The following is a 22,645-nucleotide window of genomic DNA, read 5'->3' on the forward strand; positions in this document are numbered from 1 at the left end:
TGACATCACCCAGTTGAGGGCTACAGAGTGTAGACGGGTACAAATGCACTGTTACTTCTGCAGTGGGTCTAAATTGTTGCAGCAAAACAGAGCAGAACAGGACAACACATCTATATGCAGATTATACATCACTCAACATTCTGAAATACAAACTTTTCCCCAAATGTAATTATGCATGCTGACTTTTATTTAGACAAGAAGATGAGTGCGTGTTAAAGAAGCTCAAACAGAGAGATGAATCCCACGTGAGTTATACATCTCAAACACAGACAGATCCCTGACAATTTCATTCATTAAGCCAGACGAGTCATACAGTAATGGAGCTGAATAAGTTGGCCTAATGTCTGAGTCCTCCAAACAAACAATCTTGTCATAATTTGTTTTTAATCGGATTGCATTGTTTTGGCTGATAAAATATGCTAACATGTATTATTATGAGTAATGAGAGCAGCGGGACTTACTGAGATGCATCCCTCTCCCCAAACACTAAAAGAGACCGATCGTGTTTGTGCAGTCGATGCAAATCAGCCCGTCTCTCTGTTTATTGATTCACAATTGTTTGATGCGGATGATGCGGTTTTTTCAGTTTGATTTCTACCTTTCACCTCAGTCAGACGAGGTCTGTACTTTGATCCCACTGTTTTAATTAAAACGCTCTCTTCGGCTCAATATTTGGATTAGTCGAGGTTTAAGCGCAGACTGTGAAATTTAATTTGAAGATATTTTCAGCTATATTAAAAGAACAGGTAAACAACTGCAGACCTTTCATATAATCCTCTCCATTTCCTAGTGCCATTTAGGGATGGCAAAAATCCCTTCAGAATAAGAATTCAGGTGCTATGTTGTGTGTTGCCTGGTGTGTAGTTTGTACCAGTGCAGTGTTCCACATATTGTTGCTGAGTTTCTGTGGCAGACGGCTTTGTGATTCCTGGAGATTAAGATATACCATATTTGAAAACTTCCCCACACTGTATGTTCTCTACATCTGTTGCATTTATTTATCACATATCAAATCAAACGTATGCACTTAATGGTTGTTGCATACTTAAAAGCAGACATAACTTTTAAACCCCCCAAATAAAGTTAGCACAAGCCAACTGTAGCTGTGAATCTGGGTCAAGCAATCACTTCACCCTATTAGCTGTCAGTGTTGCAGGATCATTTCTATTTACATGGTAATAGTCTGTCAAGTCATGTTTGCAGCGGTATTTGGTGCATAAAAACAGCTTATCCTGACTAAAACCTCAATGAGGGATTGAGCTTAACTAAACTTTCACGCTGCAAAAAAACAAAACATGAATTACATGTAGGTATACATCATGAGACTGTAGTTGCTGTTTTCCCAAATCCACGCTGCGCTCGGAAGAATAAACAACAGTCTAAATGAGTGCAAATCATCAAGTGTGTGAGCTGTCAAGCGTGCCTTAAAAGAACAGGAACCCGCTCACACACTGACATGTGCGATTTAAACACTCTGCACTCTGCTCTAATTTTCCTATTTTAACTCTGTGGGTAAAATGAGACAACAGGATCAGCTGTCAAGTGTTGCTCCTGCCTACAGTAGATACGCCACTCGGTACTAAAATACATTCACAGATTTTGTTTTTTTAATCAGCATGAGCATGATGGTTAAAAATGTTTAAAGATCCAGTTCATTCAAAAATAAATTTGGCCCTTGAAAAAAAACAAAAACATGCTGCACATTGAGGGGGTGTTAGTGCACAGCTGTTCCAATTCAGGACTAATCCAACAAGTGTTAGCATCACAAGACTGAGCACAGAGCATAAACGCAGGCTTTACATTCCTGCTCCTGCACACAAGGTGAGAAAGTAATAGATTACATGTACGGGAATAACAGCCATTTGACCATAAATGGCCTGTCAGACATTGATGTAGTTTTACCTATTAAGAGTTGCATCAGTTGATAAATGTAACACCTAGAAGCCAAATTAAAGACTGTGCTGAATGATGTAAATGGTACGAAACCCAGACGCTCCAAAAATAAGGATGACCTGTTTCGAGGTAAAATATAATAGTCCTCTGAAGCCCAAAGTGGGCAGGGATGTCTGTGCACTTCTTTTGCAAAAGTCCACAAGATTTAGTTAAAAAAAAACCTCTTAAACTTTTAGAGTTTTTAGTGTTTAACGTATGTTTGTTTCTTAGCCTCATACAGTGAGTTCTATAGCTACGGATTGGGCTTAAACATTACGTACATTTCCCCTTTATATAATAAGTACTTTCCTATTAATGCTTGATTACTTGAGCCCAAAGCGCATCTAAATAAGGCAGAGATAGGACCCGGGCAGCTTAAAAGTCTGATAAAGGTTTTACCTCCATTACGGGGGCTAAGACGAGGCTCGGGCCAACGCAGCTTTGGATTCAAAGCACGCCTCCGGTTTGTCAGCTCTGGGAGAATGCTGTAATAGTGGATGTAATGGCACCAGGAGCGTTGTTGTAAGAGTGTGTGTGGAGAGGTGGGATGAGGTGTGTTATGGGGGTTTGGGTGGGGGGGGGCAGAAGGAGTGAATGACGGTAGAAAAATGTTTGCAGATGGATGTTGAAACAGCCATACATCCTCGTTAGACCCCTGTCTCCCAGCGGCCAGCATAGTCCCCTCATCTCCCCCCCCCCCCCCCCCCCCACACACACACAGACATTGGCTTGTTGTCAAAATTCCTTCCTTGGTAATGAAGAAATCATGCACACATGAGAACACACGCTGTATATATGGCTGGGAATCAAATTTCAACAAAATGTGTCAAAAAAGTGTCAAGGACTAGGGTTAGCTGTGATTATAAGATACCTGATTTAAAGAATAATTTTGTTAGTCATAAATAAATAAAATTCTTCCCAAATACAAGAGTCTACAGCCATCCTAGCAGCCCAGTGATGCCCTGCTAACATACAGTACAGCTGTGCTTTGAGCTGAATGCTAATTCATAACATGCTAGCATCACTTGACATGACAATAGCTGTGTCCCAATTTTGGGGCTGCATCCTTCAAAGGACGTATTTGAAGGCTGATTGCATCGAAATGGCAAGGCTGTCCCATTTCGAAGGGTCCTTCAGATGCGACCGACAAATGGGTCTTCCTTTTCAGGTGCATCCTTAGCGGCCCAGCACACCCCGGGATTCATTGCGTGCTAACTCAGACGAGATGGCGGACTCTTAAACGGTTGAGGAATACACTTCTCAGTCGACTCAACTCAATCAAAGAGCTAGCGATACAAATGTTTAAAAAATGTTTTAAAATAATAGGTTGAGTTACGTGATCTTTGTTATAGCTACTTAGCCTACTAGCTATCTTTTGCTAGGCGACAGGAAGCTGCGTTTGGTGATACAAGGTTAAGGACGGGAACAGCTGGTGACGCAAACAGGAAATCCTCTGTAGGATCATGTTTGCTGATGTTTGCTAATGCTAATGTTTACGAGCTGATGTTTAGCCGGTATAGCCTAGTGTTTACTTAATGTTCACTATGTTACTTTACTTTGTTTGCTAACACATGCCCTAGCGTTTAGCTCAAAGGATTATTATTAGTTAATGCGTTGGGCAGATAGAATGATACTCTGATGATGTAGCTTGAAAGAAAGGGAGACAAGAAGCACAAATGCGTACAGCAAATTCTGTGGCCATCCATCCAATAGTTGTCTTTGGCAGAATTATTTAACATCCCTTCACAAACAGTAAATATGCCTATTTATGGGGCAGATACTGCACATTCAAAGACTTCCCTGTTCCTTTTTCTACTCACATCAACTCCATTTACCACCATTTACAAATGCTTGTAAATAATCTCTTTTAATCCTCACATATCCTCTATCCTATCCTCAAGGATTCCAATCTATAAGCTCCGAAACAAACAGGAAGAAATGAGTAGCTATGATACTAACTGCCACCCTCTCCGTAGTCCTAAAGACGAGACAACAACCGCCACCTGATCGTATCTACTGGAAAATCCCCCCAAGCATCCCCAGCAGCCTTCCGAGTCATGTCTTCTCCCATGTCGTCACCCCCTCCTTTGTCCACCCACAGCACCAGCAACTTGCCCCAAAGAGAGCTGGCAGAACTACAGTCGAGCAAACAAAAACGCAAGCGGCCGTTCCAGACAGCTCGCACCAACATCTGCATTCATTACCGCTCGTTTTTTTTACGACACACAAAAGCCTCGCGCGGAGCCGCCATTGTGCACTTACGATGGTGCCATCGCAGCGGCCTGCAGGGCTCACGGCTTCCACGGTTGAGCCAGTCAGAGGTCAGTAATGAATATACATGTGTGGTCTGCAGCCGGGATGATACTGGGAGAAGTAGAGCGAGGGAGGAAGATGAATATTGAGTTAACGTGCTGAGCGGAGGTAGGGCTACATTCCCAGTTCCCCCCCGCCTCAGTGTCCTCTGCTGTTAGTCTCAGTCTGGCTTGTGAACATAAATATTTACACGGTTGTCACAATAAGGATTTATAGGACGTTCTCTGCTCTTCCCGTTAGAGACATATAACATATTTCTTCTTTTCTTCTGCAGACGTTCGGCTGCTTTTTGCACAATGGTAATGAATTCCTTCTCTTTGGGATGTCTATAGCAGCCCTGTTTTCTCTGTTCTGTATACTGAGGGGGTGAATATTGTCTTATTATATTGACAGTTCTCATCCTTGCCTGTTTCAATAACCAGCAAAAGAAGTGTAATATGAACAGTTTGGATATTTCCAGCTGGTGAAAGGAGGGTGAGGCAGTAAAGCAGAGACAATATGCTTATTGTCTTTCTTTGTAATACCCAATGCAATAACATAGCTGCAGGATAACCTGTCTGATGTTTATTTTTGTGTGTGTGTGTGTCCAGACAAACTCTAAATGTTTGTGACCATTATTGGAATATTCTCAGTCGACGCAAACGCCTTCTATTCTTTCCCCCTGATTCTATCCTAATCTGCCAATGCCAAATCTATTTTGTCATGTTACTCCTCTGATAGGTTGGCATGTAATTAACTCCTTGGCATGCACTGTGGGTTGTCATTTGCATGGTAATAAATCTCTGCTTCTTACTGTAGGTGTGTGTGCTTAGCTTCAGCAAACATCCCTGTCAAACTCTTATCACCCCCCCAGACTCCTACCTGCTCAGTCCGAGAGGAGTAATCGTCATTTCCAGGTGGCAGGCCGCATTGATTAAACTTTTTATGAATGCATTTAAGGGAGAGCTGTGGCAAATGAAGCTTTTGGACAAGTGACTGCTATTAATCCGATGGTGAATTCGGATACGGGTATTTATTTGTTCCTACACGCCGTCTGCCATCCATTACAGAGTCATTTCCTTTTGTCCACTTTATCAATTCTGAGGCTCGTCTTTCCTGGAGATCCCTGGCTCTCGTCCAGTCTTCGCTTACATACAGCGTGTCAGCCAAAGCCGCGAAGAAGAGGGCCGAGCCAAAGTGTGTGTGTATGATGTGTAAGTATATTTGTGTCCCAGGATGCGCACACATATAACAGGACGAAGAGATGAGGCATTTGGGGCAAGAGAGGAGGAGGGGGTGTGTGCGAGGGGGGTGCGAGGTGATTATATGTGTGTGTTTTGAGAGATGGATGAACGGAGTAAAGATTGCTCTCATCTGTCGTGCTACAGTGCTCCCATCAGGTCTAATGAGTGTGCCGGGGTGACCTCAGTCTCGCAGGTTCACAGGCCTGATTAAACATCGTCTCCGCGTCGGCTCAGGGGGGAAGCCGGGCAGACCAGCACCGGCTCCCCGCTTCCTCTCTTCTCCTCTCCCCCTCCACCCTCTTTGCTCCCCTCCATCGTCCTAATAGCTCCTTCTGATCTCACCCCATTTATCTCTATCACCCCCACCACACACACACACACACACACACGGACACACAAAACCTCCTCACGCCATGCTAGCGAAATTCCTTTGTTTGACTGTCATCTGTCTTTGTTAATAGCCGCTGTCTTGGCGTGCGTGTCACATGTTCGACAGCTACATGTTTCCATTCCATGTCTTTAGGAAATGTGCAGCTCATGAGCCTGCAAAACCTGACTCTGGCTTTTTTCTTCGACTACCATCCCTCTGTGTTTATTCAGAGCTAGAAAGCTATAATGAGGCTGAGGTTGAGGGATGATGATTAACTGCAACAGGATCCAGGAACCGGCGTAACTCCTGATAAGACAGCTTTCTGTGGAGACTTTGATTTATTTGGCTGTAAGGTGCAGAATATCAGCCGTTTTCTCTGAGCTGGAGGCCGTGTGGGGTCACAAGTCGGAGACATGCAGTTAAGACGCAGCAACTCAGTGCGTTTTAATCTTTCTCTCTTCACTTTGATCTCGGTAACTTCAGACGAAAGCTTGCTCAAATCATCACCAAGACATTTTAAAGGGTTGCAATTAGAGCCAAATAGCCCGTCATTTATCAGGCTCCTTTCATGTCCACCATTTTATTTTATGAACGCAATCGATTGTCTCTGTGGCGTGGAGCTGCAGCCCAACCTCTGCTTGTGCTCCTAGGTGAAAGAGATGAGCGCAGGCAGGCCATCGCTCTGGCACGGAGTGGGAGAGATGGAGGGTGATTTGGCTGGCTGGAACACCATGACCAGCACTTCTCTGGCATTTACGCCAGAGTAATCAGACGGCCCGATGTGGTAAAAAAAAAATGTAGCGGCTGGCAAGAAAAAAATGCCAGGGGCTCCGGGAACGTGTGTTTGCTTTCAGGGTGGGGCTCAGCAGTTTGGAAGAAAACAGACAGAGGTCAGAAAAGGAGAGAAAATGATGGAGAAAGAGAGTAAACAAAGCTGAGGAGGCCGACAGTTATGTGTTATTAACATCAGCGTTTCAGAGGGATGCTCAGCTTTTCTGCAGACAGAAGGGAAAGACATGTGGCCGACACAGACTTAGACAAAGAGAGAGGGAGGCTGCACACACACACACACACACACACACGTGCGACTGGGATTTGTTCTTCATAGCCAAACCGATCCAGAAAACGATGCTCTAAATGAGAAGCAAAACTCAAAACTATGAAATAAATTGCCTTAAATACATGAAATATGCATTTTCTAAAGATTCGGTCTGCAGGAGATGTCCCTACATGCATATTTATCAGCAGCCTATATTCATGCATAAATATCCACACACATACACAAACAAGCAAATGATCTTATATCACATATTGTGCACACACACACATGCACACAGTGAGACACACAGCAGCAGAGCAGAGCTCCAGCCGTGCGGGGCAGGAGAGGAGGCTGCAGGGCCCTGACCACATAATCATCTCCTAGAGAGTGATCATCAAGGCCTCCAACATCACTGCACAAATACACCAACCTTGGACCCCCCGGCATGAGGGGAGGGAGGAGTGGGGGGAAGACAAGAGTGTTTACAGGAAAAAAGGGGAAGGAGAGAAAATAAAAAAGAGAGGGGAAAGGAGGGGGAGAAAGAGGAAATTAAAAAGTGGAAGGTGTTTACAGGCGGGGAAACAGGAAGCAGAGGGTTAAAGAAAGAGGGAAGGACAAAAAAGGTAGAGGGGAGAATGGATGGATGTTGACGGGGAAGAGGAAAGGAGAAAGAAAATAAGGAGGAGAGAGAAGTGGGTCTATTTTGATGGGCTGGGTAGAGAGGAAGGAGACCATTTAGAAGAGGAGAAGTGAAAGGGCAATATTGGGGTCTGTGTTCAAAGGAGAGGAGAGAGGAAAACGAAACTAGTGAGAAAGAGACATTAAGAGAGGGAGGGGAAGGAACAAATTAGAGGTGAAAATGGGGCTGTGCTGACGGGAAATGGCCAAGGAGGAAAAAAGAAAGAAACAGGATGGAAGAGAGAGAGAGAGAGAAGGGGGACAAAAAAAGAGACGTAAAGAGAGAGACGGAAAGAAAAGAGAGAGAGTGTATCTGTTTGCCACGCATGAATGTACAGCAGCGTTGCCCTGGTAACAGCAGCCGCTTGGATTATGAGCTGATTAGTTGCCCTCCTCCTTGAAGCCCCCCAACTGGGTTCACACACACACACACACACACACACACACACACACACACACAATAAAGTCAGTCTTTACTCTTGGTTGCCTATTGTATTCACTGTAGCCAATACCTTTCCACGTCAACATCTCAATCTTTCACTCTCTGCTGGACTGTTTGTGTGCGTGTGTGTGTGTGTGTGTGTGTGTGTGTGTGTGTGACGTGGCAGGGTGCTAATCTTGGCCCTTATCTTTGCCTGCAGCTCTGCTCACATTCCCTTCTCCACCAGCACCTTATCTGCCATCACTGTCAATCAAAGTAGATCAGGCAACCTACAGCTGAGTCTGCTCGACCCCCCCCTCGCCCCCTACATGTCCATTACCAACCCTCACACCATGCGTCCCCCAGCCTGCAGCTCCTCACACACATCTCACACACACATGCAAACTTGAGAGCCATTATTAGACAGATTGCGCAGTTCGGCCTTAAATTGACTCGTTCCTTTAACATCTGCGTTGCACAATGACCGCAAAACAACTTCCTCCTTCCTTCCAGGACCTCATTAGCATGTTTGACCACTAAACCCTGCATCCTTACCAGCTAATTACCAGATCGCTTCTTGTAACCTGCTCATAGCAAAAACAAGGGTGAAATTTGATTTTGATTAGAATCTGACTCGAGGGAATAGAGGCAAAGTGCAGCAGTAATTCAGCGAGCAATGCAGCAAATAGGAGCGGTTTTGAAGTCATCGTTTATCTGCAAGCTCTCCTGTTAACTAGGTTTATTTTATTTTCAGTATTTTTACACGCAGAAAGGTAAAAATGTAACCATGACATGATTAAATACCTTCAGATATTTCAGATTTGCCTTGGCTGACACAATAAAGCAACCTTATAACCTTACAGCCTTACTCAGTGTGTTTCCTTTACTTCAATTCCGTCAGATTAATTAATAATCTCTTTTACTGATTTATAAAATATTTTGAGAGGGACTCTTTGGATAATTTAGTCTAAAAGCGTGTGCAGTAAAAGGATGTTTTTTCATGCAAAGTAATTCCAGATATCTTGTATGTAATTAAAGTTTTTGTTATGTACCTAACTGCATCATTTGCATGTTTAACTGTCATACTGTTATTATTCAAAAAACCTAACTGATACTAATTTTTAAAAAAGCATGCTCATAAAGTTTACAACATCTTGCTGGTGTAGTATCGAATGGATGGGAGTCATTGAGGAAAACAGGAGAGTCTAAGAGTTCAAACACAATGTGTAGTCTTTGGGGCAATCTCCGAACCCATCGGCTATCATCTGAGGACGATGTAGCCTCTGGGAGCGGCGGTGAAAACAGTTTAGCCAGCGGTTAGCGATAAACGACTTTCAGCCAAAACTTCCTTTTACACACGCTGCATTGTTTACAGTCAAGTAAGCAACTTGAGAAGCGACCGAGCATTCAAGGAAGTCAGGAAATCTAAGCGCTGCATGGCTTTCGTGGCACAGCGTCAAACGAACATGTCTGAAGTCGAATTTTAGATCTACAACAGATTGTTAGCTGTTAACATGCAGATGTCTGTTTATAGAGATGAATAAGAAGCTCAGGCCATGAGTTTTTGCCTCCTTCGTTTCCAAAAAAAAACCCTGTCCACACAAGCACGGTTATAAAAAATCCCGGTCCAAACAAAAACACAAAAACACAACAAAAAACGCTGTCATGAGAATGCCACACAAACAGGCGGCGATATCATCCGGTCATGCAAAGAAGAAAAATCGCAGCCAATCAAAAGTCTGAAAAAATCTATCCCGACGCCTCTGTTCCTCAATGTAGTAGATGAGTAACTGTACATACATGTGTAAACATGTAAAAAGTCCTGTTGAGCATCACTGTTTTAGTCACGTCCGTCACTTTGCAAGGAATGTTGCCTCATTAGTGACGCGTCACCATGGAGATAACGGCGCACAGCCTCACGTCACGAGTCAAAAACGCCGTTTACCCTCAAGTTTCTAAAAGTCTTCACCCTGGCCAGTTTTACAAAAGATCTGTTTTCAGTGACCTAAAACGGCGTTTGTGTGTGGACGAAAGGCCAAGAAAAAGCTACGTCTTGAAAAATGCCCGTGTACGTGTGAACATGGCCTAAATTGTCGTCAGATGACCGCCGATGGGAGCCGGGATGTCATCAGATTGGATTACATTTCATCTGCTTTTGCTCTCCACACAGACAGTTTTTCCTGCATACGCCGCAGCCTGCTGATACATGATCCGTCAATACGACTCAGACTACAAGCGTAAACAGAAACCAGAACACTTCCCGTACTACAAAATGTCCCTGCCTACAGATTGTACATCTCTATGTACATGTTTTCATGGTGAAAAGGCTAAAAACATGCATGAACCAAATAGCAAGAACAGCCTACCTGGAAAAGTTGTTCTTCTTCTGCTACGTGTGGACTTCATCCATGTTTTAAGCAATTTCACAATAAAATAGCCACTTAATTAATAAAAAAATAATACTGTACAATGTGGACTCCTAGAGAAAGAAACCCCATGCACAGTACAGCAATGACACACATGCAAATGACAACACACCCCTGCATTGGCACTCTCCTCCAATCAGGCAGAGCCGGTGACCTCCCACCTGCGATCACGCTGGGAAACCCACCGATCTAAATGCTGTGCACACACACACATTGACAAACCCACCCACTAATCAGGAGCACTAATCCACACTGCTGGCATTTCTGGTTCACAAGCCCTCACCATGAGGGCAGCCGCACTGCAGGTACAACAAAAGGAGGCAGACTAAATAAAATAGCACAAATCCCTTTTGGGCTGGTTTAATATTTTTAGGCGAGGGCACTTTTATGTGGGGGCAGGTGTGCTCCGGCTCCCTAATGCTGAAGTAATTGTAGATAATGGAGTTTTAAGGACAGCTGCTGATGCGGGTCTAAGTAGGATTTGGGTAGAGATTTATGGTGGAGGGAAAATGGGCGGACGGGTGGAAAAGTTGGAGAGGTGTGAGCGCGAGGGAGTGAAGGAGGAGGTGGAAGAGGAGATGCAGAGGTTAGGTGGAGGGGGGGGGGGGGGGGGGGGGGCGGTCTGCCTGGGCTTACAGCAGAAAAGGTGAGATTCAGGCAGGGAAAAGTGAAAAAAGAAATGGCTCTATCTTCTCGCAGAAAAAGCTGTGGGATTGAGAGGGTGAAAAAAAAATTAACTCATCCATAGTTTAGTGCGAAAGGAGAGCCCGTCTGGCCGGTGCTTCTGGAGAAAAGGGGGTTATAGAGGGCACAAGCTGGATGACTAATTGGGGAGGATACGAAATGAGGCTTGACTCAATCCACACCCTTGAATCAACTCTGCCCTACAGTATGCATCAAATGGGCTCCCTAAGTGGTGCTTTTCCATTGATTATACTCTTTCAATGTTACGCTCCAGCTCCTTGTTGGAGAAATTTGACATAAAAAAGAGAGCGAGGGAGATCTGAAGGGGGCAGTTGAAAAACCGGTCAATACTTAGCAGGGGCAAAGCAGAAAAAGTAGGAAAGCAGAGAGTGAGTAATATGATCTAAACAGATAGCCATGAAAGCAGTGTGAGAGAAAGAGAAAGAGAGAGAGGGGACAAGGTGTGTAAAAAGTGAGTTTGGCTCGCCGTAAACGCAGCGGTGCATGCCACTCCGCCTGGCATGGCACTCACACTTTATGAGGTGTGGAGGGGCCGTCTCCCTCGCCTCTCTGCCCGTTTTAATGATACAGTTTAAATGGAAAAGCTGGAGCTTCAGTCGGCACCAAGGACTCCACTCCCTCTGGTCCAAACACACACACACACTTAGAGGTGCACGCATTCATAGATATTCACTCACAAATCTGCATATAAATCTACAAATTCACACACAGATTGATCTTAGGACATTTGTACTCAATGTGCGAAAGAAGAAATAACATTTAAAGGTAGTTTTTATTCAAAAGAAGCAAAAACATGACCACCAAACTTTTATTAACATATAAAATCTCTCCTAAAGTTGCTCGAAATTCATCTTACAAGAACTCAAGTTAAAAGCATAAAGCTGAAAAAGAAGTATCCCTCACATTCCGACACACACGTCCTCACGCGCACACACTCTACACGCCTTCCACATGCTGTATAGATGATCACAGGCCCGAGGCAGAGCCTTGGATGAGAGCGGGGAGCGACAGCGCTGAAGCCAGGAGGTGAAACCGGCTGTCAGAGCTGTGAAGTCTCCTCAGATCTGCCCCAGGTGCCTGGACACTGTACAGACAGCAGAGAAGGTTTTTACCCACAGCCCTCACCTATCACTGTAACCTCTCAGAAGAGAACATACTGCAGTAATGCAATATTGATCTGACAATGTACGTGTGTGTGTTTGGATGAGATGTGTGCTCACCAGCCTTGTGTACAAGTGACTGAGCTGTGTGAAGTTTGTTGTTGTGTGTTGCATTGTCTGTGGGACGTGTGCGTGTGTGTGTGTGTGTGTGTGTGTGTGTGTGTGTGATAGAGGTGGCTATGAGAGCGCAGCATTAATAAGCAAGAGGTGAGGTGTTAGCCTTGGTGCTATTTCTGACACCTCCCTGTCAGAGCCTTCCTCTGTGATGGCGGTCTGACTGAACGGAAACTAGCGGGGGCCTCTGCACCCTCATTTCACCTTTCACTCCACAGTATCGCCATCTTGTTCTCTCTCATTTTCTGTCTGCACACTATCTACCTCTCCATGATGAGAAAATCTTAATCTTTCTTTTCCAGTTGCAATAGCCCTAAGTTACATGGGTAAGAAATACGCTTTTTAGATATAAGCTTAACAGTAGCAAACTCAGCGTTTTATCTTCTATAAATGGATGCTGTATATCTGTAGAGATGAGTTTCATTCATAAATGTGTATTTTTAACACGTGGCAGTGTTTGTACCTTTTTAGTAAAGCCTGTTTCTTAACCTTTTCACCAGCAACTCCTCCAAAACCCTAGCTGACTCTTAAAATAGGATCCTAGTCCACATAATGTGTGCAGCTCTGCACAATGCCGTTACAATAGAGCGTAGATCTGCAGTTTGTGTTTGATTTTAAGAGGTTTTGTGTCTTTTATTTTGTCAATAGAGAGCCCAGACATCAGATGGTAAAAGAATTAAGGTTGATGTAATATCTATTATGAGCCGGCACAATTGCTACAGTTCAAGTTGTCGCAGCAGACCCTTTTAGCAATGAAGGACAAACAGAAAGTAGAAACTATTAACGCTCTTAATACTACCTTCCTTTTTTTTTCTTTACACAGACAACTTTCCTGTTTGTGCGAGTCTTTTGAAATATGCTTCTGAAAGCAGGAATGTCACAAGGTTATTCTCACTCATCGTTCTCTATGAGAGTACGAAGAAGGAACGGGGATGTTGTTCAGCCGTTATATCTGTCGGCAGGACAGGGTCTGAGTGTGTGTGCGTGTGTGTGACGCAGTCAGTGTTGTTGAGACGTCAAACCTCTCCAAGAATGCATGCATATTATCTAACATCACACACTGGGGCAGCAATATGCAGCCATCTTTTGGCTCAGTGAGAGGAAAGCCAGGCTTCTTAACCATGTTATTAGGATTAGGATTTCTGTTAAAAGTCTATGAATCAGAGCCTGAGGATAAAGGTCTAAATATAGCATACTTATGAGGACATTAAGGATAAGTTGTATGTCTAACCCTAACCCCCCTACTTACACGGACATATGTACATTGAAACAGTCTCGCTGTGTAAATTGAGAGAAAGGAGAGAAAATCCAGTGTCTGCTCTTTAAAAAAAACATACATTTTAAAGATCATCCGAAGCTTATATGAGGCTTCAGACATCTGACTTAATCAAATAAAGTCTTTTTAGTACAAAATTCTTCCCCTGCAGTCATACTTTGCGGAGCTGTGGTCGAGAAACATCACAAAGAGGGAATTTTGACTTTAACTTCTGGACTTAAGAAAGGGCCTCTTAAAGGCCTTCAAACACTGCGAACATCCCCTTTAATGTACCACTGAAGACTGTACACTGACCATGACTTTCTGCTTGGATAAGTTAATGACATTTTGTCCCATGTTAAGGCTGCTATATGCAGTTTTTAACAACACTCACTGATGACTGATAATTGCCTGAAATACCAACATCCTTTTTCCTCGATGCTGCACTTTACTTCAAGTCTCACTTCGTTGCTTTTTGTATGGGTACTCTTATTGCATTGCTTGACTGTATAAATGATTTTATGGCACAAAGAGGAGCTGCTATCTTTAAGCTAAATGATCGAACAGCATAATCCTGTGCAGTAAATAAAAGACACAACTTTTGAGGGGAAACGTGGCCTTCACTCACCGTAGTAATACTTCTTGCTTAATACAGAGGGACTTGCAGGTCTTAATCCTAGCTTCAGCTGTTAATGGTGAAATTACAGATAAATAAGACTTATAAAAAATATTAAAATTACAGAAAGATGCGAAAAATTAGCGAACTTAGTAGCGCCTTAATCCCAAACCAAAGAAGCATTATCAGTTCTCTTATAGAAGCCAGAATACTGCTACTGCAGTAATGCCCTCGTACGTCAAAGATCTAACATCCAAACTGCTTCTTACAAGAAAAAAATACAAGCCTGCTCACAAAACTACACACACACACGACACACACGCACCCACACTGATAGTATAGTATATAGACTGACTCATAGGAGCTCAGAAACAGTAGCTATTCCCAGTGCAATAAAACAGGCAGACTAACTAATGGAACCACCCACACGGCAAACATACTTTTTATCACACCACAATCCTCACAAACAAACACACACTGACACACACACGCTCTTTTTGTCCCGGCCCACTCATTGCTCGTTAGCGGCTACATCAGGTGGTTGGTTTTTTTTTCCGCCGTGCTACTGTGACACAATCTGGCTGCGGCTCGGTGTATCTGCTGAGAGCACACCACCCCGAATACTTCACTTAACAAACTCTTGTGATTACAGTTTGACTTTCTCGCTGTCTCCTTCTCTCCCTCCTGTCTTTAATCAGCATGTAAACAAGCGCAAGGTCATTTTCTTTCTTAAACGAAATGGGGGAGATAAGAGGAGCGTGGCGTAGTTAATCCTTTGGACACGCTGATGGAGGAGTTTGTCCTGGTGATGCTCGGCTGGTAATTATGCAAGAATGCATCTCCTCTCTCTCTCTCTCTCTGTCTCTGTCTCTCTCTATCTCTCTCTCATGATGACTCATCAGTTTATCTATTTCCTCTTTTTGCTCTCTTCTCCTTCTTCTCTCGCTCTCTGTTTCACCCCGTCTCCTCCTTCTGTGTCCCCTCCCAAATATGTCAGACGTCCAATCACACATTTTTCGCCTCCGAGGTTGTGTGGAGATTATCGTCAAATAAGCAGCAGGTTTACACTCGCCTGTGTGTGATTAAATGCAGTGTGTGACAACTCGGAGTGATTTGCTGAACTCAGCATCGTCATGTTTTCTTCAGCCCGAGTTTTCTCTTTGTCTGGATGTCTTAAGTGATTACCAGAGTGAGTTGTGGATTACCTGACAGGGAGGAAAGGATGAGGAAAAAAACTCAGAAAGACTCAAAAAATCTGTTTTCTTTCAGCTGTCTGAAAAAAGACAATACTTTAGCTGTTGCCGACTTATTTTGGGATGTCAACACCTGTTTCTTTTGACACATCGCATTCTTTGAAACCAGATGGAGACGTCCTCCACTGCACAACTTTAAAGTTAGATTCGCACCTTGATCTCCTCTAATTGATCCCCTCAAATTGAACGGAATGGGAAGTTAATTAGCCAAATCGAACAGCTTTTTGATGGTAAAAAGCCTCAAATATAAGTTTCAGCTTTTTTCCCTTCTAGTTTGTATTCCTAAACAGCCTTATCTTGATGCAACACAAACTTTGATGTTTAATTGGTTTAGGAAATGTCATCTTCCAGCGTGCAGCCTAACTACGAGACAGCGATCCAGCCCGAGGAAGAGACTAAAAGCATCCTTCCTGGAGGTATGACAGCACCCGGGCCTCATTTCCATCCCCCCTCCACTATTTGTCAGCCTTCTCCTCTTCCCCAGTGAAGCAGCAATGTTAACAATGCTGTCCCCACATTTACCAGTTCTGCCTCATTACAGCTAAAGAAGTGGATAAATTAGCAGGGGAGAGCATGCACGGCGGAGTCCGACTCCACCTGTCAGCGCAGGAAAGATAGTGAATGTGTCGACGTGGAGGAAGGGTGTGAAGGAACTGCTCAGCGTACAAGCATTAAAAAAAAACACTCCAGTGAGGCTCTTCTTCCCCAAATAATAACCTGCTGTTCAACTTTCTGTGGTTTAAAATACAGCAGCCTTATTCTGAAGAAAAGGATTTCTGCAGGATTCCGATGAATGTGTCGTCTTAAAAAGTAAAGTCGTCTTGTTTTCTATTTCTGATTGAGCAATCATCGTTTAGCTGCGGCATTTTCAACAGAACAGAATAACTGACTCAAGGCAGGTTCTTCCTCGTTGGTACTTTTTCATTTCCACATTCAATCATGCCATCAATTCTAAAAATGAAAAGTTTTGGTTGGTAAAAAAAGACGAGTTGGGATTTTTCAGTTATCATATTAAAGTGGGATATCAAATACAAAAATGTACCCAAACCGAAAAAACAAGCGATATTTCTGCCTTAAGATTTATGGATTGATGACAACCATAGTTTATGATAGCTATTTACCTTTACGATCAAACTCATTGGTATCGTCATCATATAGCCTGCGGATAATCATCCAGGCAATATAAAGAGATCCAGTAAGAGGACAAGGCAGGCCGAGCATTGGTGATAATAAATCAACAGCCCAATAAGCTCAGTATCACTGACACATACACATCAACCATGATCACTTATTTCTGACATTTTCATTGAATGTTTGAATATTAAAGACATAATCTCAAAGTTCTCAGTTTGTTCTATTTGGCGGCACTTCATGGCAATAACAAGGAATACCGAGCGCATACGTCTCAAATAACCAGACGTCTATGGTCGGTTGTAACTAAGTCGGTTAATTTTCCTCACTGACGGTCGCTTTCTGTTTTCCTTCATCTGAACGTCAAATTTGTTTCTTTTTCTTTGGATTTTCACTTGTTTTTGAAGTTGTATCTGTAGTCATCGATCTTTTCTTTGTTTGTTCAGCCATAGTAGATCACTGTTTACTCGTAACACTTGCAGAGACCGGAAAAGCAGCCGCTAAGCTCCGCCTATCCTCTCTGGCAGACCAACCACTGCTGGGTGATGGAAAACACGTCACTAACTGGGCGCTGCTTGTGATTTTTTTCCTCGAAACTCACCACAGACACGCAGTCCATAATAACACTAAATAGTGCAAATGCAAAGGCTTTCATCAGTGGGCCATTGGCTCAATCACCATTGTGTTACCTCATTCAGTGATAGATAGGGACTTAACAGACATTTATTTACATGAAAATCTTCGAGATTATCACTTAAACATGCAATGTGACTCTGTAGAAACAAAAAGAAGTAACACTTGCTTCTGGTTGGTTCTCTTTTGTGACCTATTTCAAGTCAAAATCATTTTCCTTTTTTCATGTACTAAAGTCTGACCCTTTTTATTGTTTCCCAGATTAAATAGTTAAATACACAAACCATCGCTTTTTGCAAGAGTAGGATGTCCCAACTTACTTTTGAAGCTGGGATTTTCCCCCTGAACAGCCTGGACCTCAGCCTGTTTCACTGTATTGCAGTATATATGTTCAGGCTCAAGAGGACAAATGGACCTGGTTGTTGCCAACCTCTGAACACCCAAACTGTCCTGCCCTGCAGCCTTTAAAAAGCACTATCTCTCCTGCTCGTTTGTCCAGCGCCTCTGGCCTGCCATCTTTATGGGCTGGTTAAAGGCTCTCTCACAATCCACTGTGTTTGCACCCTGTCCACACACTGTCGCCAGTAAAAAGAAAAAACAGGCATTCCACGATGTCCACCCGCCTGCCTGCCAGGATTAACATTTCCCACTCTCCAAGGTTGAAAATCCCATCAGATGGAACGAAATTAATTTTTGCACAATATTCAGGGCCACCAGCCACATAATAGGAGACAATGCCGAGTGCATCCCTCGATTGTGATTCCATTCACTCCCTAATCGTCAGGATGGCCGTGCACGGTGCAGCAGCGTAGTAAATGCTTTCATCCCAGGGGGATTAGAAAAACAATGGCCCTTTTTAATTTCTTTTCTATAGCGGGCAGCAGAAAGGAAATGATATAGACGTAATTGATGATGAGGAGAGCAGCGGGAGTCTTTGCAGAGGTCTCACGTCCAGTGCCCAGGCCTCTTTTTTTTTGCTTCATAATGGCAACCGCTGAGGGGCACTGGAGGTTGACAAATCTGGCACGGAGGACAAATTGATCGGCAGCAGAACGCAATTTGTCCCTTAAAAAAATGGGCAACGGTCCTGGGTGGCCTGAGTAACTAGTTTAAACTGAGACATGTCTGTCCAGGAGTGGAAAGACCCACTAACGCTCAACTAGAATACAAAGCCCTTTTTACTTAATATATCAATTTAAAAATATTTGAAATATTGGTATTATAGATTACTCATGTTTGTGCACATGCCACATAAAAAGTTGAGCAATTATATTTGTGAAATCTGTTTTTTTTAACAAAAGTTTGTTTTAATCAAAACTAAAAGAAAGAAACAAACTTTAAGAGCACTTTTTGGGAGCTTATGCATTCATGCTCATCCTCTGTCTGAGGCTTTTGTGATTGGAGGGGAGTTAAAACGTTAAGGGGGGAAAATGCTGGTTGCTTATTCTTAGCGTGCACCTAGACACAGACAAAGACATATGGCAGGTCTACGGTGGCAGCATCTGTGGTGTGACGCGGGGAGAGAGTGTCAGGCACACGGATGCATCGGTCCATGGCAGTGTGCTTAGTGACACATGATACTGGTATTGCACAATCTTCCCCTGACCCATTTTTTTGTGACACACACCCAAGTCAATTTTCTACACTTTTCATGCACGGAAGAAGAAGAAAAAGAAAAAAAAAGTGAGAGAGCGCAGACATTTTGCTCCTCACTTTGGTGGACGCTGATACCTTCGAGCTTACCCTTTCAAATTTGAAGAGAAACACTTCAGAAAGCAAGAGTTGGTAAGTTTTCTCTCCTATCTTCTTCACTGTCGCGCTTGGCTGCCTCGTCATTAATACAGGGGTCAGGCGCTGCAGGTACTCTCACTCAGAAAGCGAGAAATGTGGTTCCCTCCACGGAAACCTCTGCCTAAATGACAAGTATAAGGCTGGGGCGCCACCCCACACTCAGCACTTTCCACGGAGAGTGAGTGAGGAAGAGGAAATGTTGTGCTGAGAGTGGTGGAGATATGATTAGCAAGGGGAAGGCAATGGGGGAGGGGAGGGAGAGTAAGAGGGCAGAAGTGAATGAGAGACAAAGAGAAGCTGGATCTTTTCTGCCTGGAAATTTTTAATTGGCTTTCGGGCTTCAGTAGCACCCAATTAGCATGCTTGTTACATGTGAACAGCAGGAGTTAATTGGCTTGAGAGGAGGAAGCGGCGTGGCCCTGAAAGGAGAGAGCAGCATTCATTTGAAAGGTTCGAGTCTCCGACTGCAGCATGTTGGGAGGCTACTTTGCAAACAGTTGCTAATCAGTTTGGTGCTGCGATTGTGAATATCACTCGTACATTGTTGTTTCTGTTGCAGGATAAAATAATCTGATTATCGCCACAAACTTGATAAGCAATCAAAGAAAAGTATCGTGTCTTTGAGGTTGTTTTATGCGATAAACTTCTTACCTTCAGCTGCACAAATTGTCTTGATGCAGAACGGAAATGCTAATGAATTGTTAATTAACTTCTATTTGGCCCAAGTCTGTGTGCTAATGTCCCAGGAATTAATCGGATCCGGGGAGAAATCATCCACAGGCATGACCTAACCTGTCCACAAACAGCACTACGCTGCCCTACATCAGGGAATATGCTGAATGTGCACACAAACACAACAGCACCGTGGTGCTCACCAAGGGCAAGAGGCTGGATCTCTGATTACATTTACTGTACAAACTGTAGCAGCAGGATCGGCTGCACAGGACATCAAGAGCTCATTACGCTCTTTACATGCAATTAATCAAACAATGTAAACAAAGCTCGCTTCAGCCACAACAGACAGAGCCAGAGTCCCCGGTGGCAACTCCACTGTGGTACACGCAGTACAGGACTTAGCGAATAAAGGGATGTGTATTATGGAAAGTTTAAGATTCACAGCCAGCGTGAGGATGATGTAAGAGTCGGGGCCTCCTGCTGAGACCACACACGCAAACATCTCTGCCTCCTCTCTGTGACGCTGTAAGCCTATAGTCTTCTTTCTTTTGTGCAATGCACACAGGGTGTTAATGTGGGAATATCTACTCTGTGCAGGAACGGTGAGACAAATATGCTTTGCAGCAATGAAAGTATTACATGAAGGACACACAAGAAGAAATGCAGGTACAGCGTGCACATGATCTGGGATCTGTTTGTAAAGGAAATACCTCTTCCAAGTTACTTTTAAAGACGAAAGCTTTTGTTTTTTACTTACAGCATAAGGATTTTCTGAAGTTGCTTTGCATAAGCAGGTTTGAATTTACATTTTATTCAGGCAGTCACATTGGAAAAGGAGGTAGCAGCATATTTTATGAGTAAAAAAAAAACTATATTGGTTGTTCCTACTATCTTTATTAGACCTACTATTCAAGCCATGCTGTTTTCTGACTGGTCAAGGATTATAATTACAATAAGACAATAAAGTAGTGTTAAATCAAAAGGCAGTCCAAGCTGCAGCCCATGTATCCTGAGTGAAGAAGCTTTTATAAATACTAACTTAACTTGGTCTGTTGTCTCTGTCTCTCAGCCAAGCTTCAGCAGACCCTAATGCAGCCACCAGACAACAAAACTGGCAACACTGGACAACAATTTGGACGCTCTTAACACCTCTGCCCTCTTCCCGGTAGGAACTACTTTTCCTTTTGACAGCTGCAGAGGAAGCAGAAGGCCGGCCATGCTCGCAATGCTCCTCAGACGCACACGCACGCAGCTCCTTTCCCCATCCTGAATCTTCAGCAAGTATTTTGTTCCAACACCAGCTGGATCTTTACGGTGTGTTTGAAGAAACCTTTGCAAAAGCTTCTTCTCTGAATCAAACCTGGAAGTTAAATAAGTGAAACCCACCATTCTTTGTTTATAAGAGCTTTGTAGAAAAGTACAATAATTTCTCTTGGTAACGTGGATTTCAGGCAAAGTTTGGAAATGCAACCTGATCCACATAAAGTGAAAAAGATAAACCTGTTTAAATAAAGGCTGATGGCTGTTTGAGCTCCTTTAAAGCTAACACATACTCTAATTTGCATTTAAGCGCACATGACAAAACTGTGCAGCTGCTATTGCAAATGATATTTACCTGAGTCAAATGAAGTTCTCTGGCATGTGTTTGTGCTAAGTTGTTCATCTGGCATTATAGTCTCTTGAAAGAAGGCTATTTATTTATTTAAATGGCAAAAGATTCATTGGAACTAAATTTGCATTAAGGATGCCTGACCGTCACACGGCAGCAACCGGCCTGCACCATCATGTCTGCAGCGCTGCATGGAGGAGCCACAGAAAGGGCAGCATTATACGACAGAGCATCTCAAACCATCCGGCCATGACAGTGACAATGAGGCTTGTCCAGAAGTGTCACCTCTCCCCGTCTTTCCCTGTCTCCAAGTCTCCTTGTATTCCTCTTTTTTCCCTCTCTCTCTCTCTCTTACACACACACAGTAAGACAGCACATCTTTATTAGCCCTCTGTATGCAGCCTGTGCTCAGCCTCAGATTGCAGCACTGACCCCTCGCTGTGAGCTGTACAGGGGAAATGTTTACCCAAACCCCCACAGAACATGCCATTAACCTCTTTCTAGATAGAAGACAAACAGTAATGTCCCTCCATGAGGGCAATAAAGACAGGAGCACCTATCCAGGACCATCATGACAATCATCTCATTATGAAGCTGCGGGAGGCAGCAACTAGCCAGGGAGCCTTCATCTCTCAGGGACTATTCTCCGCAGTGTGCCGGTGTGCCTAACGTTCAGTGAAGTACCTGGGAAATGCAGTGAAGTGCAAACAACTGATTAACCCAACAGCGAGGAACATTATGAAGACCCCCAACTCCATCAACCTTACTGCCCCTTTTTAAACCAATCCCCGTCCCTGCTTTGTTCTTATCCTACTTCCTGTTCCATCCTTCGTATCTTCCTTTGTCTCTCTGCAGCGTTTTCCCTCCGAGGAGCAGGGGCGTGTCCATTTCTATCTCCACTCATATATACATTAACATCTTAGATTAAGGTATCATACAGCTTTATACATTTCAAAATAAACCATAACCCAACATATAAATAAGGACTAAAAATGTATCTTACAAAGTGAACGGATAAAGTAAACCAACAAAAGAAATGTGCTACATTAAAATGCCAAAAAAGCTACTAGCTATAAAAGCAGCCTGTTTCAACACAGCCCAATGAGTCTCGCCTCTGACTGGCCAGATAGCCATGATAGTTTAGGATTACGGGATGGCACCTGGGGTTTCATGGGGGGCCCATGCCACCCCAGGCCACCCTCTTTAAAACGCCCCTGCCTAGGAGATTAAGATGAGTATCCTAAAGCTCTGATTTAAGCCCAACCTGGGAGGGTGTCTCCGTACGTGGTGAAAGAAAATAC

At 43.6% G+C, this 22,645-nt stretch overlaps 1 protein-coding gene across 13 annotated transcripts in view; it reads right to left on the minus strand.

Annotated features, from left to right (window-relative positions):
- celf6 (CUGBP Elav-like family member 6) overlaps positions 1-22,645 on the minus strand; it is a 142,996-nt gene that overhangs the window by 109,824 nt on the left and 10,527 nt on the right. The window lies entirely within an intron of this gene.

Source organism: Semicossyphus pulcher, unplaced genomic scaffold (genome assembly GCF_022749685.1).
Source record: "Semicossyphus pulcher isolate SPU_LCO1_2020_fin unplaced genomic scaffold, fSemPul1.0.p SCAF_1, whole genome shotgun sequence".
Taxonomy (NCBI): domain Eukaryota; kingdom Metazoa; phylum Chordata; class Actinopteri; order Labriformes; family Labridae; genus Semicossyphus; species Semicossyphus pulcher.